This window comes from Felis catus, chromosome B3, assembly GCF_018350175.1.
Source record: "Felis catus isolate Fca126 chromosome B3, F.catus_Fca126_mat1.0, whole genome shotgun sequence".
NCBI classification, from domain to species: domain Eukaryota; kingdom Metazoa; phylum Chordata; class Mammalia; order Carnivora; family Felidae; genus Felis; species Felis catus.
The window spans coordinates 140588292-140598425 of NC_058373.1; the positions used below are offsets into that span (position 1 = coordinate 140588292).

General features: G+C 39.9%; 1 long non-coding RNA gene across 2 annotated transcripts; it reads left to right on the top strand.

Moving 5' to 3' along the window:
- Positions 1–445: 445 nt before the first annotated feature.
- LOC109501210 lies at positions 446–9484 on the top strand. Of its 2 annotated transcripts, none has more exons than XR_006600153.1 (3): positions 446–488; positions 3474–3540; positions 7944–9484. It is a non-coding gene; the product is annotated as an uncharacterized LOC109501210 (long non-coding RNA). The 2 variants fall into 2 exon arrangements; XR_006600154.1 differs by lacking the exon at positions 446–488 and adding an exon at positions 3208–3308.
- Positions 9485–10134: the final 650 nt, after the last annotated feature.

Sequence of the window (10134 nt, forward strand, 5' to 3'; positions counted from 1 at the left end):
TGTGGAAATTTTGAAATATTTATTCAATTGATCTAATAAATGTAGACATAGTCAAGTTTTCTGTTCCTTCTTTTGTAAGCTTTGATAGTTTTTGTCTTTCAAAATACTGCCTATCTCTTCCAAATGTCAAATGAATTGTAATTAAGTTGTTCCATTTATTTTCTTATTATTCTCTTGATGCTCATAGAACTACAGGATATTTAGCATTTCTTACTTTTTATTTCTGATATTGGTATTCATATATATTTATCAGCTTTTAGTTTTTACTTCTTTGTTTTTAACATTTATCTTTGAGAGAGAGAGAGAGAGAGAGAGAGCGCGCGCGCGTGCATGAGTGGGGGAGGGGCAGAGAGAGAGGGAGACACAGAATCCGAAGCAAGCTCCAGGCTCTGAGCTGTCAGCACAGAGCTGACGTGGGGCTGGAACTCACAAACTGTGAGATCATGACCTGAGCCAAAGCCAGACGCTCAACCAACTAAGCCACCTAGGTACCCCTAGTTGTTACTTCTTACTTTGCCTTAGTTACTGTTCTTGTTCTAGTTTTTTTTTTAAGATGGAGGTTTCGATCACTAATTTTATAACTCTCTTCATTTCTAGTATCAGAATTTGACCCTAAAAATTTTCCTCCGAGCACTACTTCAGCTGTCATTCACATATTTAAATATTTCTGTTTCATTTTCATTTGTTCTCTCTATTTCCTTGTCATCTCTTAGCATCTTCATATTTGAAACGTTTCTTTGTCAGTATAAAGTTGGTTTTTGTGAGAAGACCAACTATATATTTTTATATATATTATCTATTTTGTATCTATTATGAGAATATTTACTTTTTATTTGGTTTGTTGGTTTTACTTGTATTTATGTGTAATTATCAGCATGGTTAGATTTTTTTAATGTTTATTTATTTCTGAGAGAGAGAGGGAGAGAGGGAGAGAGAGAGATGGAGCGCAAGTGGGGGAGGGGCAGAGAGAGAGAGACACACACACACAGAATCCGAAGCAGGCTCCAGGCTCTGAGCTGTCAGCACAGAGCCCGATGCGGGGCTTGAACTCACAGGCTGTGAGTTCATGACCTGAGCCCAAGTTGGAGGCTTCATCGAATGAGCCACCCAGATGCCCCAGCATGATTAGATTTAAATATACTTCTATTTGTTTTCCGTCTGTCCCATCTGTTTTGTTTCTCCTCCCCATGCCTGTTTTTTTAATTAATTGAATATTTGTTATTAGTCCATTTTTGTAATTAGCATCTACTGACCTTATCTCTATATTTTATTTTTTATCATCTTCATTGTTCTTGCAATAACTTCCCCTGGTCTATTTTAAAATACTGTATAACTTTAAATATAGGGTAAGAACCATATAATGCCATAGTCTATGTTCCTTTTCTCATTCTTCTGCTGCTGTTGTCATACATTTTACTTCTGCCTGTGTTGTAAAATGTCACATTATTTATCTCATTTTTGCTTTACACATTCAATTATTTATCGAAGTTATTAAAAATTGATTTAAATTTTTCAGTTTTATTTTGCCACATATATACTAGTTCTGGCATTCTTCCTTACTTTGTGGAAATCAGAATTTCCACCTGATATTATTGTCCTCTGCCTGAGGAAATGTGTTTAGCATTTCTTATTCTGTGAGTTTGCCAGTGATGAGTTTACTCAGATTTTTAAAAAATACGAAATATCCTAAATGTGCTTTTATTTTTGACTGATATTTTTACTAGATATGGAAATCTGAATTGACAGATCTTTTTTCGGCACTTTAAAGATTCAATTTCAGAGCCTCCTGACCTCCATCATATCTAATTAAAAGTCGGTCTTGATTATTGTATTTTTTCCCCTGTAATTAGTATTTATTTTCCTGTGGGCACTCTATGATTTTCTCTATATTCATTGTTTGCAGCAGTTTGACTATGCTATCTGCTTAGGATTTCCTGAGCTTCTTGGGCTTGTGAATTCATTTTTTTCTTCCAAATTTGAATATCTCTGGCCATTATTTATTTCTTCATTTATTTGCCCACCTTTCTTTCTCCTCTTCCTTTGGGACTTTAACTACATCCATAGTAGACATTTTCATGTCATTCCACATGTTGCTGAAGCTGTGTTTAAATATTTTAATATTTTCTTTTTTCTGGGCTTCACATTATACTGATCTGTTCACAGGTCTTTCCCTGATGTATTCAAACTGCTTTTAGGTCAGTTATTGAGCTATTGCTTTATATATTGTGTTTTTCTATTCCAAAATTTTCATTAGGTTATTTCTTATAGTTTTTATGTGTCTCCTCAGAATGCTAAAGTGTTTACTGAATCTTTTACTCTTTTCGTTTTTGTAATTTCTTTAAGATCGTTGTAACATCTGTATTAAAGTCCTTCTCCATTAATCTAATACTCCAGTCATCTGTCAGTCTGCTCCTCTTGTCTATATTTTCTCTGGATTATTAACCATATTTCCCTCTTCTTGGTATGTTCAGTGAATTTTCATTGTATACATGATATTGTGGATTCATGTAGACACTCTGGATTTTGTTATGTTCCTCATAACAATGTTGAAGTTTTTGTTGTTGTTTGGTTTGATTTGGTTTCCGTGGCAAACAATTAAATTACTAGAAGATCACCTTGGAATGGATTTATGCCTTTCTAGGGCCAGTTTATTTTTGTTGTTGGTGGTGGTGCTTTGTTTGCTGAGTCCTTAGATGTAGTCCTTGTTCTTTTGACATAGTGCATCTGTGTTTTCAGTAAAAACTTCATAGCTTTTACTAAACTCTTGATCAAAGATTTGGGGCTTCCTATATTTGGGTCATTTCATTCCATTCAAATTCCCATCAATTTCCAGTCCTAAGTTCACACTTCTTTCTTTTTTGCCCAGTAGCGCTATTATTCTTTTATGTCTGAGTTTTCTTCCCCAACGTCTATGCAGAAAAAGCTGGCTAAATGTAGAACTCATCTAATTTATCTCTCATTTCAAGATGCATGTCTGCCTACTTTTGCTTGCTGCCCAACACTGCAAAACACTGAATTTTTTCTTCCAGAGTTGTAATTGTTACTGCCATTAGGGTAAGTCCAATAAAAGTAACTCAGATATTATCAGAATTGGACCTTTCTTCAAAATATCAATAGTAATAGAAAGTTTTGTGTGGATTTGGTCATCATAGTCTAGAAATGTTCAATTAATTTTTTACCAGAGATAAAAACTTAGCCCACACCAGATACAAGAGTAGCTTATGGTAGAAAATAACTGATATTTACCTATACTCTCTCTCTCGTACCAAAGTCTTGGCAAACAATATCACCTAAGACCACATCTGCGGGTAGGTAATATTTTTTTTTCTTACCATCATATGAAACAACTGAGTCACAAATAATTGCCTTGATTTACTCAAAGCCATAGTGTTTAGATGTGAGACCATCAGGATTCAAGTAATTACCTAATTCTAACACCTGTAATCTCTCCACTGATCTTTCCATTGATCCAGACATTTCTGAAATCTCTGAGACTTCACCAAATCCAAGATGTGAAGTGCCTATCCTCCAGGCCCATCAGTAAGTACTTCAACATATATAGGAAATTTGTTGTGTGCTGGTTTGCAAGTGTCCATTGGCAGTAGTCTGTGTGGAGCTCTGTGTTAAGAGATGTTGTGGTTTCTTTAGGATTTTGTAGAAAGTATTTTTGTGAAATATTAATAATGTTTACCATAGACAGGTAACTAAATGATAACTAAAAATGCTTCCTGAGAGAAAATAACTTACTAATTCAAGTAATAGAAAAGGAAGAAGATGGCAATTGTCCTGAGTGGGGGGTGATTTCCACAACAAATGCTGTTCCATTTTCTACACCTACTTTCCAGTTGGAATGAGTCAACTTTATGACCAATAAAATAAGGCAATTGAAGCACGAATGTTTTCCAAAGCAATCCCAGGACAAGTTGCATAGATTACCAGAGTAAGGAGCTTCTGCCATTTCTCAGTGCAAAGTTTCTTCCAGGCAGTCATGCTTCTAGACTACTCAATGTGGATTTGCAACTAGTGTCACGTAGCTCATGCTAACTTTGACAAATCCCTGGAGGGAACTCTGGAGAACATAGCCTCAAGTGCAGCCTTTTAGATGGGATTAATCCTTCCACTTATAGTACCATTTTACCATGCTAAGCACCTTTGGAAGGCTTGGAAAACCCGATAGTCTTAGTCAAGGTGTATTGTAGGGACATTTATGTGTATATGTGTGTATATATGTAGTTATGCACTGAATGTTTGTGTACTCCCAAAATTCATATGTTGAATTCCTACTCCTCGGTGTGATGGTATTAGGAGACAAGACCTTTAAGAGATAGTTCATGAGGCCGGAGCACTTGTCTGATAAAAATTAGTGCTCGTATATAAACAGACAGAAGAGAGCTTCCTCTCTCTTTCTCTCTCTTCCCCACCCCCAACCCCCACTCTCTGCCATGAGAGAGCACAGCAAGAAGGCAGCCATCTGTAAGCACATAAAAGGCTCCTGAGAAAACACTGAGTCCAATGACAACTTGATCTTGGACGTCCAGCTTTCAGAACTGGGAGAAACAAATGTCTGTTATTTAAGTGACTCAGTCTATGCTATTTTGCCATGGCATCTCAAGCGGACTAATATGTAGGTTTTGGTGTTACTAATAATTACATTAATTGCTAGGATTTTTTTTTATTTTTTTTACTTATTAACTGTTATTATTTGTCATATGTCATGCAACCTTCTAAGTGTTTTGCTTATCTCCATTATTTTACTCCAGACAACTCAACTCACAGAAATCATATGAGTTGGGTGTGTAATCTCCATTTTACAGTGAAGGGAACTAAGCACATGATGAAGCCAATAAAATATATGCATAAGGCTCAAATTCAGATGACTCTGGAAGGAGATTTGGCTACCAACTAGTGAATACATTGGTACAATAGGAGTTTGGGCATTGGATATGAAGTATTCCCTCTGTGCAGTGGTGTCCTTAATATTCATCCTTCTGGCTCAGAGCATAGACCTTCTGATGAGAACATGTTCCCGTAATCTTGTCCTAATTATCAAGAGCTCTGGACACCTACCTGGCTCCTTTCAGACTTGTTCTGAGAAACATTGGTTCCTGCAACACTAGTCACATATGGGACTCCCCAAAACAGCCAAACCACCTGCAGGTCTGACTTTGAATGTTGAGTAAGACCTGCGGTCTAAAGCCTTGTGAATGCAACTCACCTGCCCAATCAGGCCTACATGCTCACACCATTGGACACCACCCTTGGCTCTGGCACTGTGGCCCACAGGGTTTGCCCACTGACAATCCCCAGCCCACACTCAATCCCAACCGATGACACCCAGGTAATGATGATATCTTAGCAGAAAGAAACAGGTTAGGCTGTCCCATAGGACAGAAAGAAAACTTCCTCCGTCTTAAAATATTACTAGTCTCAGGTACCAAGAGGTCCAACTTCAGAACGAAATCATAAGTCTGGAAGCTTCTTTAAAAGTCAGGCATGGAAATCTCCGTTATGTTTGACTTCAGTTGAATGACTCCAGTGATTTTCTTCCTCTAATATCTGGAGGTTAGCCAACCACAGGACACTTGTTTTCTGTTCATTTGTAAATTAATATATCTGGAAGCAAAGATTGTCTCTGAAAAAAGCAGATTCGCTTTTCTCCAAACGTAATGAAATTATGTTTGAGGAAGCCTCTGTTGATGTCCAAGAATCTTTATGAGCCTTTTACAGTCATTGTTTTCTTCTCACAAATGAGAACTTGCTGATGCCAAGGAGTAATGAACTGGAAAACCACATGGTGACAGTTGGTTCTTAAGCTGGCCCGGGTGCATAACAAGGCCTGCTGGGGAAGGAAGCTTGTGACTTCCTTACTTCTTGCTTGTTCTCCGTCTCTTATTTTTCCCTCTTTTATTCCCCCTCGTCTCTTGCCCCCTCCCTACTTTTTCCCTTATGCGATAAATACAAGCCTTAGAATAGACCGACCTGTCAATCTAACATTTAATCATATGGTCAATTACTATTGTATGAACACGATATGTAATCTTACTGGGTCTCAGTTTTCTCATCTGTGAAATGGTGATGATATATCCCTTCCTCACTTCCTTCTTTCAAAAATAATCCGTCTTTGATTCGAGTATCCAGTTCTACCCCATGCGACTTCTGTAACGCGAAGGGGCAGAGAAGACCCCCCACATACAAGAGTACTTGAGCCATCACGGTAAATAATGGTCATCTTGTCCCCGTGTAGAGCAAGGAGTTCAAAAACCCAGAGCTTGAGGTAGGTAAAGGCCGGCTGTGATGTAGGGTAGTAGCCCTATCCCTTGCCTCCCCTGAAAGCCTGCTGCCTCAGAAATTCTGCAACCTATCAAATGACCAAAGAAGTAGCTGCCCTGAGGATGAAGCTGTCACACCAGATAGGGCCAAAAGAACGGGACACAGCTAAAGCTCAGTCCCTGATCATGCTCCGTACCCACACTAGACCTGGACTGCCCGTACGTGAGATAGATTCCCCTATTCGTGAAGCCAGTTTGTAGGACGTTCTTTTTATTTCCAAAACCATCCTAGCTGCATGTATGTGAAAATCAAATGTGATCATTTACACCCACAATTAATAGTATGTGCCAGGTCCTCAAGATGTTCATTAACTTCCTCCCTCTAATTCAGATTTTCTCTCTTTATTCATTGCCTCTACTTCTCTCTGTAACCCAAACATATCTTGGTATTGCCACGCCTGAAAAGCCACATAAAGCATGAAAGTTTTGTTAGGATTTCTTGGTTTTCAAGAAACAAGAGACCCTTTCAATTTACTCAAAACATGGAGGGTTTAGTGTAGAGAGACACGTTATGTAAAACTGGATTCTCAGCCATTTGTACAAGCTCTGGAGGGTTTCAAAAAAAAAAAAAAAGCTGGAGGAACCACAGTACCTCTGGGCCTCATGACCCAATGCTTTCCAAGCACCGAAACTCTTGGGTACTCTTTTTATGCCCTCAGCAGAAGAAACTTGTACACCCACACTCTACTGGGATCTAGAAATTGCTTTTCCACAGATACTCCCTGTCAGTGGCCTCTGTCTCAGTATCTCCCATTTCAACCCAAAAGACAAAAGATGTTATGGGTACCATAGCTCCAGTGAAGCAAAGCTCTCAGGCCACCAACCACCCTATGGATGGACTGTGAGAAGCCATCATCACTTCTTTAGCACAGTAGTCTTTGACCAGAGTCCCTGAGTCACATTGCACAGGACACAACTATCTATATACATGAGAACCACTATCATTTATCAAATAGTTAGGTAAGTATATTGTGTTAGCTACTATGCTCACAAACAAAATAAACACAAAACTTTCCAGATAAAGTCGACCTAGAAATAGGTAGATGGTGCAAATAGATATAAATCAAGTTGTAATGTGAAAAGGAAGCCAGGAGTGAGAGTGTAGGGATATGTTGTATGGGGGAGGAGAGTATACCTGATACATGGTAGGCAGGGAATGATGCTCTGGGCCATGCTTGAGTCAAGATCTAAATACACTGTGTGAGTGAACTACTTGAATATCGGTGGGGGGAGAGTATGGGAAGGAAACTGTTTGATGCAAATGTCCCAGGTCAAGAATGTGCTTGATTTGTTGAAGGAACAGGCCAGTACGATCTCAGTGATGTGAGAACGAGGAAGGGGTACGAGACCTGGACGAATGGTGGAGTTGGTGCCCCCCTTTCCTCAGGAGTGTTCTTCATCTGATGGGTGGCAGTTGTCCCCAGAGGGGTCCAAGCCCATGTGGGCATCCTGCTGTTTGGCTTTTCTGGCAGAGGGGATGGAGATCCATGTCTTGGACATCCAAGTCCCACAGTGAGGTCACTCTAGGTCCCATTAATGGATTTGGTACCTTCTCTTTCAGTTCCTGGCACTAACCTATGGCTCGTGCTCCTCTCACCCACCCTTTCCTTCCAGAGATGCCTCACCCTACAGCTGGACGGATTCTCCTAAGGCAACCTGAAGACACAGCACAAGAATTGCACACCGCCTGCAACTAGAACCCAGCTGCTGGAGGACTGGTGCTTTATCTTGTTCCCAGGTGTAATCTCGCAGCTTTGACTAGCACCTGGAATATAATAGGACAATGAGCCCTCAGGAAATCTTGGAGACTGACAGTATCCTTGTGTTCACCACAATTGTGCTTCCCTCAGCTAAGCCCCTTGTTGGTTCTTGCAGCCCCAGGGTCCTGCAAATTGGAGAGGTACTTCTCCTCTGACCAGTGACACAGATTCCTCTCCGGAATCTTGGCGAGGTTGAATTCACCATGAGTTTAAATTTTTATTAGGTTCCTGTGGTATAATATTTTTTGAAATTAGTCTCTGTCCCAGTATCTGCTACAATAATGCTCCTAAAGCCTTCCTGAGTGATGAGAGTGCCTTTTGTATTTTATTGAGATAACTCATGGGAGGAGGGAAACTACATAGCTTTGAGACAGGGGCTGCTTGCCAGAAAGGCCAAGCTGGTATCTGAGGACTGGAATCTTCAGCCCTACTTTTTTACCTCCCCTGGAAAGGACAGAAGCTGGAGATTGAGTTAGGTCACAGTGGTCAAAGGTTCAATTAATCACATCTCTAAAAACTTCTACAGGCTGTGAGTGTATAGATTGCTTTGGGTAGTATAGACATTTTAACAGTATTTGTTCTTCCAGTCCATGAGCATGGAACGTTTTTCCATTTATTGATGTCTTTTTCCATTTCATTCATAAGTTTCCTATAATTTTCAGCATACAGATCTTTTATCCCTTTGGTTAGGTTTGTTCCTAGGTATCTTATGGCTTTTGGAGCAAATATAAATGGGAAAGATTCCTGATTTCTCTCGCTGCTTCATAATTGGTGTATAGAAATGCAACCAATTTCTTTATGTTGATTGTATATCCTGTGACTTTGCTGAATTCATGTATCAGTTCTAGCAGATCTTTGGTGGAATCTTTCGGGTTTTCCACGTGAAGTATCATGCCATCTGTGAAGAATGAAAGTGTTACTTTCTGCTTGCCAATTTTTGTGCCTTTCGTTTCTTTTTGTTGTCTGATCACTGAAGCTAGGACTTCAAGTACTATGCTGAACAACAGTGGTGAGAGTGGACATCCTTGTCGTGTCCTACCAAAATAATGCCAGTATTCTTCACCGAGCTAGGACCAACAATTCTAAAATGTGTTTGGAGCCAGAGAAGACCCTAAATAGCCAAAGTGATGTTGAAAAAGAAAACCAATGCTGGACGCATCGCAATTCCAGACCTCCAGCTGTCTTACAAAGCTGTAATCATCAAGAAAGTATGGTGCTGACATAAAAACTTCAAACGGTGGAGTTCTGGGAAGCTTCTGTGTTGGTGAACACACGGATGTGCTAGGAGAACGGAGCATCCTAAAAGGGCATTAAAACTCTAGCCTGCACCCGTCCCCCAATGCCTTGTCTGATGTACCTCTATCTGACTGTCTTTATGTTGTATCCTTTACAGTAAACCAGTAAACATAAATGCTTTCCTGAGTTCTGTGAGTTGTTCTAGAAGATTGTGGAACCTGAGAAGGGAGGTTGCGGGAAGCCCCACATTTGTAGTTGGCTGGGACAAAGTGTGGTTAGTCTGGAGATTCTGCTTACAGCTGGTGTCTGAAAAGAAGACAGTCTTGTGGGACTGAGCCTTTAACCTGCTGGATCTATATTAACTTTAGGTAGTTAGGGTCAGAATTGAATTGAATTATCAGGCACCCCAGTTGGTGTGGAGAATTGAAATATTGGCTGTTGTTTGTTTGGGGGAAAAAAACACATAGTTCCCGAAAGGTACTCTATTAGCTAAGAGGTCTTAACTTTCACCTTGTCAAAGATTTAGGATTCATTCTTGGAAGAGTATTTAGATGACAGTTGGGAGGTATTATCTAAGAAAACCCCATCTGTAGGGATTGGGGGCAGAGAAAAGTGGGCCAGTGGCTGGGGTTGGGCTCTGAGTTGCTGGGCCCAGTTGGGAGGCTGGTATTTGGCTCAAAGCAGCCAGAAGCCAAATAAACTAGATAGAGATTTTGGGACTGAGCCAAAAGCCACATATAAAGTGATAAGAATCAAAGCCTGTGAAAACAAGAGCCAACATGCATGGCCATGGAGCCATACAACGTTGC